This window comes from Monopterus albus, unplaced genomic scaffold (assembly GCF_001952655.1).
Source record: "Monopterus albus unplaced genomic scaffold, M_albus_1.0 scaffold69.1, whole genome shotgun sequence".
NCBI lineage: Eukaryota > Metazoa > Chordata > Actinopteri > Synbranchiformes > Synbranchidae > Monopterus > Monopterus albus.
Genome location: NW_018127949.1, coordinates 3,429,849 through 3,439,788, shown reverse-complemented (window position 1 = coordinate 3,439,788; position 9,940 = coordinate 3,429,849). Strand labels below are relative to the sequence as shown.

The 9,940-nt window shown below is 39.9% G+C and overlaps 2 protein-coding genes across 5 annotated transcripts in view; one reads left to right on the top strand and one right to left on the bottom strand.

The window, feature by feature from the left end:
* The window catches only part of lhpp (phospholysine phosphohistidine inorganic pyrophosphate phosphatase), a 111,627-nt gene that overhangs the window by 84,385 nt on the left and 17,302 nt on the right, over window positions 1-9,940 (bottom strand). The gene's annotated exons all lie outside the window — the stretch shown is intronic.
* Window positions 1-9,940, top strand: part of chst15 (carbohydrate sulfotransferase 15) — a 30,466-nt gene that overhangs the window by 6,316 nt on the left and 14,210 nt on the right. Inside the window, exon 2 of one of the 4 annotated variants that reach the window (XM_020605157.1) lies at window positions 1,986-2,074. The exons of the other annotated variants lie outside the window; for them this stretch is intronic. The gene's annotated coding sequence lies outside the window, so the exon portion shown is untranslated. The remainder of the gene's footprint in view (window positions 1-1,985; window positions 2,075-9,940) is intronic. 4 annotated transcript variants of the gene reach the window in all.

Here is a 9,940-nt window from a genome sequence, read left to right as displayed (position 1 = left end):
TGAACCACAGACAAGTTCAGTTTCTGTTTACTCCCAATCCAATGTAATGTACCTGAACATATTGTTAACGTTGTTATTTTAAGTGTGAGTGGCAGCAGCCCCAGGGTCTTATTTAACCCTAGGAGAAGATCAGACTGGTAAACAAGAAACTTGCATGGATTTGCCACCTAGCTATGCATCTGTCTGAGTTCAAAGGTCAACACTGAGTTCCGTTTACCAGACAGTCTTGAAATATCCAGCAGAAGTGCCAGACACACCTGCAGGGCTGTTTATATTTTTCAGGATTTTTCTGGCAGGAAGGATACATGCTCCAGCCTGGCCTGGGTCACAAGGAATTTGTACAAATGTTTTCATCACTGCAGCTATCATTATGTGGGATTATCCCTGCCAAGTTATTCTGGACCTGGAGTTATATATCTGTGCAGGCATCTGCTGCCAGTATGAACCGCTGGCAAATTTACACTTTGAAAGATGGATGTGCTGTTGTAGTTAGAACACCTTTCCTCCTCTCTATATTTCTCACAACCTGCCCAAGCAGGTAGAATTGTGATTAAACAGATTTTGCTGCAATGCTGTACTTCTGAAGCACACAGAACAGGAAATACGTATTATTGTGATTTATGCTAAACCTCACACTCAACAGTGTAAGTAATCCTTCTGTGATAGAGGTGGAACACAGTGGCAACCTTAAAAATTAAGATACCACGCAATTAATCTTCCATATTAAGAGAAGACCTCTTTATGCTCACCCTTAATTTGGAGAATTAACCTGGCCTGTCTAGAGGAGCCTAGAGAATTTGTCAAAACCTTCATTACAGTGGAGTCACATGTATAATGTAGCAGGGAAAAGATAAAACACAGCATCTTTTAAGTTGAAAATCCACAGGCCAAGTTAATATTATGGATCCACTGGGATGCCCTTAGCTTCCTTAAAACTGTTCGCAATAGGCCCGCTCCCGAGTGGCAGAGCCGTAAGCCCACCGACTCTACCATTTTTTGTTAATTCACACACTTTCTTGGCTAACGCTCAATCCGTGCACGTATCTCTATCTGGCAGGAGGCTGAGCACAGTTAGAGATGGAGCTCTGACTGTTAACTAGGTATGAAATGTTACTGCACAGGATTACTATACTTCTCCTGAAGAACCTTAAAACAGGGAGCCACTCTGAAAACATCATAGCCAGTGGTGCTTCTCTTCATCATCACATGCAAAAGTTATAGATGGAAAAGTGTTTTCCAGTTCACCAAGTGGAGACTGTGTCTTGCTGGGTGTCTCAGCAGCATCCAACCTGCATCTGCATAGAGAAGCTACATCTCTGTGCGTCCTCACAACAATGATTGTGGGTTTTTGTGTGTTTTGTTTTTTTGGGAAACACTCAAGTTTGCCTCCGGCTTTGGTCACAGTCTGATAAGTAAACAAGTTTATTTGATCATAGTTGAGAAAAAGCTGGAAAAAAGCTCAAGTAGAAAGAAAGTTTCTCTCAAGCCTCATTTGATTTAACAAATGGGTGCCTCTAACGTTCCTTGCTTAGCTATCCAGTCCTATGACTTTAGTCTAAGTGAGCCCAGGGTACCATCACTTTCTTCATCTGTCTGCTGGGCAGCGACTGGAGGTTATTAAGTACGTGTCTACTGAGAACAATCAACATGGCACAGCCCAAGTGTACCTTTCATTCTGTAGTGATGAATGAAAGACTAATAAGACCTCTAGACATTACAAATTCATCACACAACTACTGTGCTAACTTGAAACATTACATAGTGACAGGTAATGCTGAATTTTGTGTAATCACACAGGTGACTGTTAACAAGATTAAAGTGTCTGCTAATTAGGCTCAGTGCGATCAGTTTCAAACAATTAAGTTATGATTTAAGTGAATTCCCCAAGCTGGAGCCACTGAATAATTTCAGTGCTGTCAGGTAAAAATCTGCTACTTCAACTGCAAATTCATGAGCTTAAAGAAACTTTTATTGCTGTTTCTTAGCTATAAAACAGGGGATCGCAACCTGCAGATCAGGATGACAAGAAGGGCCACCTCAACATTCTTCAAGGTTGTGAGATGGTTAACAAAAGGTAAATATAACTCTGAAAATCTAAAACGAGGTTTACTTTTTTGATCTAAAGTCTTTTGCCTGTGAATTCTGAGACACACAGTCTGAGTTGCAAGTAGCTTCATTCGAAGGGGTCATACTGCAAGTAAGACTGCGTCTAAAGCTTATTTTAATTCACTATTTTCTCCATTAACCTGTTTTTCTATTGGTCTGTAAAATGTGTGTGAGCTAAACTGTAGCATCAACATGCTAACATGCTCACAATGCCGATGTTAATTTGTTTATTGATTACAACAGAGGTATATTACAATAGAGTCGTGCTGCTAGCATACTTGAACAATTAACTGATTATGAAAAACTGATTTTTCTGTCTAGTAAAATAATTGTTTCTGCTCTAGTGATAGCATTGATGAGCAACAACATGAGGATGAATCAATACCCTGCAATATTATTTTAAATGTACTGTAAATATAGTCTGGAATGCCTACCCACAACATTTTTTAATACAAGTGTTACAGGTTTATCCCTAACTTTTCTGCAAGCTGATCTGGATCAGAGCCATTTATGCTGCTCTGAGGGTTCAGAGGCATTTCACTGGAAACAGTAAACAATCCCACTGGATTAATTACCAACCGCTTTTACCCCAGGTCTGTCTGCTTCTTGTCAAAAAGGAAGCTTTGGTCCACATGTAGAGGTGCTGTCAGGTTTCATAAAGAGAGTGAGGCAGTGAACAGGAGCAGGTGTTGGTATAGTGTTGAACAAATGCAACGGTGGTAATTGGAGGGACAATTTTGAGCATTTGCATTTGTTTTCAGTGTTGTCTCAAGTATAGGTTTCGCATATTCTTATCATTATATGAGTAAAGAAGTACTGATATAAGGCTGACATATTCCTGCTCTAGTTGCAGCCTTTTTTGGATGCCTATATTTTTTATTCACCTTCTAGGAAAACAGATATGTTCCTGAGCTAATGATGCAAGATACATGTATAAATGTTAAATACTGCAGTTGCCACCCACATTACTGGCGATTTAAAGCACGAGAGTTGGACCCTAAGGGGATGAAGAACCAACTGGCACATCTTTCACAGTGTTATTTCACAACTTCTCGGTTGCTTTGCTTTCTTCCCCCTACAGCTTCCTTAAATAAGTTTCCTCTGCCAGTCAGACATGTTCAAAATATGTTTCTGCTGTTTTTTTATTTTATCCTACATCCTAAAACCTGTCAGCAAGATGGATTAATATTTCACTACAAGGAATGAATCAACATCATGAGGCAACAACATCTGACTGCTGACACAAAATGCTAGACAAAAGATAAAATTGAGAAAGTGAATTAAAGTGACTGGAAGATCATTTCTGGCTGAAAATCTACCACAAGTAAGAGGAAAAATATGGAAACACACAAGCACGTATCCAGAATTATTTGAATTCATTTCTAAAGTTAGATAATGACTTACAGACAAATCACATCTAAGTTCATCCTAATAAATTATTCATTGGGAGTTGCTGTGCGAACCCAGCATTGTTTTGCATATGCCCCTCAAACTTGAAGCTGTTTCATTCACGCAAGAATTCCTTGACTGTTTATTGTGCTAAAGATGCAGCTCGTTAAATAAAATTACCACTGTTTATTCATAATTTGATGTAAAGTAGGCTCCCATCTAAGGTAAGACACCTGATTTTTCACCGTTCTTCTTACTGTACCTCCCATTTTTGCATCACTGCATGCGCTCTGTGTAGAGAGCAGAGCACTGGAAGCTTTAAATGCTAAACCACTGTTTTGCTGCATTTTTAACAACACCGTCATAAACAGTTATCCCACCTCAAACGGAGCCCTGGGTGTGGTAGGCTGCCAGTGAAATTAAAATAGTTAATAAAAGGCCAGGTTACTCACCACCGTCCTCTGCAGTGAGAGTGCTCAGTGGCTGTGCTGGTAATTTGACCTGGAGGTTCCTGGAGGGCCCTGCTGCCTGACTTTCTGGAGATTAGATTCTGATCTTTTGGTCAACAGTGTGTGTGATCTGAGGGAATGTGGGCAGTATCACCACTGAATCCACTCTGAGCCACAGTGAATGCTGATCTTCTCCTTCTTGTTTGTGTTACATGATTGTAATTTACATGATTTGATCGGGCCACAGTCCCTCAGTGCAATAGACCTGGACATGGCATATTTGACAGGTCACAGGGTTCCCGCTCGTTCTATTACCAGCAGGCTTTATGGTACACTGTAGAGATGTAGTCCAATGCAATCCTATTTCCAGATGTTTCTCTTCTACTCCCAAGCTATGGTAAGAATTAATTTCACACTTCGGTAGCTTGCTTTGGCTCTTGCTACATTTATTCCCATCACTGATGCTTTTTCCAACTGATTTCATTTATTTAAATATATACTTTATGATCAAATTGAAAATTGATTAAAAGAAGAGGGGGGTTGCATGCCCAAATCAATGAGATAGTGCACATTTCAGCTATGACTTCTTCAGTGGCATCAAAATATCAATATTACAAAACTCTTTGTGAAAAGGTATTAAAAATAATATTTCAGTGCAAACTAAATATTTCTTGTGTGCTTAGAGACTATCTTTACTTTTTATTACTTGAAACATTTTTTGAGAGGGCCTCATAATAGGCAGACCTTATTTATGTAAACTAGAGAAATCAAGATTGCTTGCAGCAGAAAACAACTTTCGAGTGTGTAGGAGACAAAAAAATCAATTAAAGTTATAATCTTTAACAGTTCATAAAATCAAACCCTGTTGTGCCTTCACATGGACAAGAGATCCACAGGATATGATACTGTACGTGCATGTAATCCATAATTTTATCTCACTGATAACTAAGCCTCACTAAGCGAAAACAATGCATTTGTCACAGCAATTAGCAATGACTCAAGCATTCAAAATAAATTCACCAAAAATGCATCATCAAAACAAGGCAACATAATTTCATGCACTTTTTCTTGGGCAGGCCATTTTTCATTTTTTGAGTAAACACAACAAAAAAGGCTGTTAGACAAAAAACTGCATGTGGTATCCACACAGCCAGCTCCAGCAGAAGCTGTTCATGAGTTCTGACCTTTTGGTCAGAAAGTCCAGAATCCAGTTGCAGAGGGAGGTGCTGATGCCCAGGTCTCCAAGTTTGGTGGTTAATTTGGAGGGGATGACCATGTTAAACGCCGAGCTGAAGTCCACCAAAAACATTCTTATTGTTATTGTCCAGATGCCTGAGTACAGAGTGCAGTGCTATGGAGACTGCATCCTCCGAGCCCCTATTCCTGCCATAGGCAAATTGGTGGGGATCCAGTGTGGTAGAGACAGGTCATTAGGTGTGCCAGGACCAGGCGCTTGAAGCACATCATGACAATGGGTGAGTGCTACAGGGCGGTAGTTGTTCAGGCATGTCGGGGTGGAATTGGCCCAACGGAGGTGGTTTTGAAGCATGTCGGCACAACTGCACAATCACTATTGCAATTATTTCCGACTGACTTCTTTAGCGCATCAGTGTGAGTTTTTAGGCTGTGTTCTTCCTGCTCTTCTTTTGTAGTTCTGACAGTGTCTGACACTTATCTACTGTTTGCGGAAAAAGCTCACTTGCTACTTTCAGATCCCCCCTTGGCAAATTAAAATAGCCTTGATACTGGAAGAAGCAGTGTCAATGTCGTCAGCAGCTATTTATTACCAGCCTTCTTCAACCAATAGTGAGATGTCTTCAGTGCCACATTAGGCTGAGCCTCACAGCTGCCTCACCCTTACTGTGGCCTCATGCTGAACTTTAATCATTACGAGTGACCTGGTGGAAAAACATTTTTATCCCGCTGACACAGCAGTGACCCCATCCTTGTTCTTTCTTCCGACTGCTTCTGTCATGCTCTTGCCCCAACAACACTTCTGCTTTTGGTGGAGGCCAACCCACTTCCCACATCCTGAAAATATTAAGAGGTCACAGGGGTGAGGATAAGCAGATGGTTTCTCAGAAATGAAGATACAGTAAATGCATATTTACAGCTCTTCAGATATTACTGGCTTTTACAGTCAGCTCATCAGCAGGTTCTGTAGAAAAAGCCATAATGGGAAACTGTCTGAGTCTGCAGGCAGCACTGACATTCTGCCGAGTCATTAGCTGTTTATTCATTCTTATTTTCTTGGCGCTCCTATAAGTGGCCCTAAAGGGGAAGTGGCCTATGCTTGGTGAATGGACTTGTCCCTATACTGTATGACAAACAGTTTCTTCAGAATGACAGTGGATGGCTGAAATCAGTCAAGAGTACTCCTCCTCTGTGGAATGTGATGTTCTATTCTTCCTAGGTCTGCCAAGTCTCTTCATTGCAGGGTTTTCAGTAGAGGTGCACCGCTCAATTGGCACAGATTGGAAATGGCTGGTTTTTAGCGTGATCAGCCTTGACCAGTGACCGGCAGATCACTCTGAGATATCAGAATGTGTGCTGGTCAGATTTAGAGACACAGTAGTCCACATCGAGCACATTGGCACAGACCAAAAGTGTGGCTTGTGCAGCATGTAACACTTCACATGCCCCTCGAGCCAGGCTCACACTCGTGTCTGTACCGGGTGTGTGCTCACTCATGCATAAGGAAAACTACTTCCAAATCATTTAAATCTCTGGCAAATAGTACCCAAAGAGGGGGTTACTGGCTACACATGGAATACATGTAGTATATGTACAGTGTATCCAACCCATGGTAAAACATCAAATACAAACTGTTAGGGGTGCAAGAAAATATCAATACTTGAGTATCATATTACATTTTGTGATGCTGTATCGATCCTCAAAATTACAGTATCTATTTCTAATTAATAGCTCACATGCCAAGTAGTGCTATGTTGTTGGAAGCTACAGGGACTGTGACAAATGCAAATGCAGATCCCTGTTCGGATTGCATAAAACAGTAAAGCATTTTACAGGAGAATATATGCATATAGTGGTGTGCTGCTTATTTTATGACAGTTTTTCTAATATGAGATAAAAAAAAAAAAATCACAATATCACCTTGTTTACAGTATTACAATAAATGGAATTGTAACTCCTGCATTGATATGTATTATTATTTTTATCTCAATTTAATTTTTCATTAAAGTTACAAAAATGTCTGTGTCAATTACAGTTCTTAGAAGGAAAGATCATTGGAATTGGCCAAAATTGGAATCAGTGGGCCAGACTTTAAAAAAAAAAAAAAAAAAATCAGAAATCAGAATCAGGAAAAGAAAATTGCAATTGTTATAGCTTTAGTTTTCAGTTCACTCCATCATTTGGCACTCATGCTTTATATTTCTCCACACCTTGAACAAAGCACAGGAGCTTTGTGTCTTTCCTCCAGCTCTGTTGTTGTGAAGACAATCTAGCAGCAGATTGTTCTTTATGCTGTACACATTAATGATGGTGGTAATCGGTTTCATAAAGAGCGTCACAGATGATAGAGTCTAAAGATCCATTCAGTGCTTTTGTCTGTAGGAAGAAGCCAATGCTGCATTACTTTACACTTCTGCACAATGAATCAGGGATGGCCACTTGTTTACAATGTGTTCCCTTATCAGTCGCCATGTACTGATAGTGGTAAACACAAACAAAAGAACTATTAAGCAGAGCAGAAAAGGTACACAAGAGAACAGCAATTAGGTGCTAGTGTGTGAGATTGGCTTTTTTTTTCCTCCCCAGATTGGAGATGGACGGCTAGGAGCAGAGTAGATGGCAGACTTTAGACAAATCTGTGTGATAGCCTGTTTCAGTGATCTGTCTCTGAATGATAGGGTAGACAGTAGAGGTCTCACTCTGGTGAGTTATTAAGGCCATGGCAATTCCACTGACACCACACAGGGAGGGAACCATCAGCACAGCATGCAGCCCATTACCGCTCATGCCAGTATCTGTGAAGTTAACTACATTCATTATGAATTACAGTTATTTGTGTGGTTAATAATATGTTTGATCTTTCCAGTCAGATGAAATTTAAACTTTTTGATTTGCAAACCCCCTGAATGAAGGATAATTCCTTTTGAAGTAGCTGGTTATAATTTATAGGAATTATAATTACACCTAGTAATGTTATTAATTGCTAATCATTTATTAAGGCTTTACAGCTGTGTAACAAGTCAGTAATAAGAATAATTTTGGGGTTGCTAGGTTGTAAAAATATTCCGTTCTCTGCTTGCTTATTAGAACACAAGAAACCTGTGGCCGTTAATCACTGTCTAAAAATATGCAATAAGCACAACACAAAGTAATTAATCAAATGTGCTGGTTAATAAATTAGTAACTTTTCAAATACAAAAAACAAATACTTAGAACCCACTTAGAAATAGGCTATATAATAATTTCTCTTCTGTTTCTCTCAGTAGACAGAGGCTGAAATAAATGTGGTAAAACATCTTGTTTCAGTGAGGAAAGTGTTAAAATCCATACTTTGACTAATATAGATTTGAAGGCTTGTCAGTTAAAAAAAGTTAGCTGATGTAACCTTGTTCCTCTTTGTCCACTACTCTACAGCCACATTTCCATTGGACTTAAGCCATTTCATCATGTTTGATGGGCACAATCACCATATTTGCTTTACGAATAGAGCAGATCCGTCAACCTGCCAGTCATACAAGTTAGCTGATTGATTGATTTAGATGCAAGTTCTCTTTAAAGTGACAGTCTCTTTTTTCCTGTTTCTACCCATCTCTCTCTATCCATATTTTAACACTCATGGCCATTTCCCTCTATTCTCAATAGCCTTGAGCATGAGCACATGACTGACGTCAGCCTTGATGAAGGACGCAGACAGTCACTAAGTGCTAATGGCATGACAACTACAGATGAGCACACGTTGTCATCAATACCAAGCAGCGGACTTGTTACCAAAGTATAATCCTGAAAATGTCTTTTATTTTTTTGTGCTTTGATTACAGAGTGTAGCGTTCATCTTTGTGATGGAGGAGGACATCTGACCTGCTGTAATTACATTTCTTCTAAAGGCAAACCACTTAGTGTTTTTAAAGCTTTCATCACTTTGGAAATTGATTCATAAGAAGAAGAAAAAAAACACCATTACAAAACCATTTATAAAACAAGGAGTACATGAAGTTATTCTGGTAAACTTCTATGCAAGAGAAGCACTGATACACCATCTGCAGCGTGTGGGCAAACTTTAATTGAAGTAGCTATCACGATTTAAAATCCACTGCACTTATTTTTTTTTCGTCAAGTGATAAAAATAATCCTGCTCCAAAAGATTGGAGGTTCATTTTCTGGCTGTAAGTGAAAACATTAATATCTGACTGTTTGCAATGAATCGTTCATGCTTTAGCGCTGCTTGCTTTCTCACTGAATTTGCAGTCAGGAAAACTTCTTGAGGGCTGGAAATCTGTCTTTTTATGACGGGGCCTCTTATCTCTCCACTTGGCTCAAGGAGAGACTGTTGCTGTGTGGTGACACTGAGGGCCCAGCTGGGGGTAAATGACATTGCTTGAGCTGGAAAGCAGGCGCCCTCAAGTTGTCCTCTTATCAGCTCTGTGCAAGGTCCACAAGTACAGAATTTGCGCAAAAGGTGTGGGCAATGGACGATGATAGGGACGCTGACAATATCAGCAGCTGTGAGGGAGCAAAATGGCTCACTTCCATAGTGCTCTTATCTTATGATGTACAGTATGCAAGTAGGAGTAGGTTACAGGTATAACATACATATCAACCTCGTGGTTGTTCTTATGCAGTTTCAAGTTTGAAGGTGAGAAACATTAACAGAGGCTTTTGGCCATATTCCCAAACATCCTACTGATCCTTTGAGAGGTATCCTAGACTCACAGCTCTATTGGCTTTTTGTCATTATGCTGTATTGTATTCACTGCCATCATGTTGACTGAGCTCCAGACACAAAGAAAGCCTTCAGAAGAGAA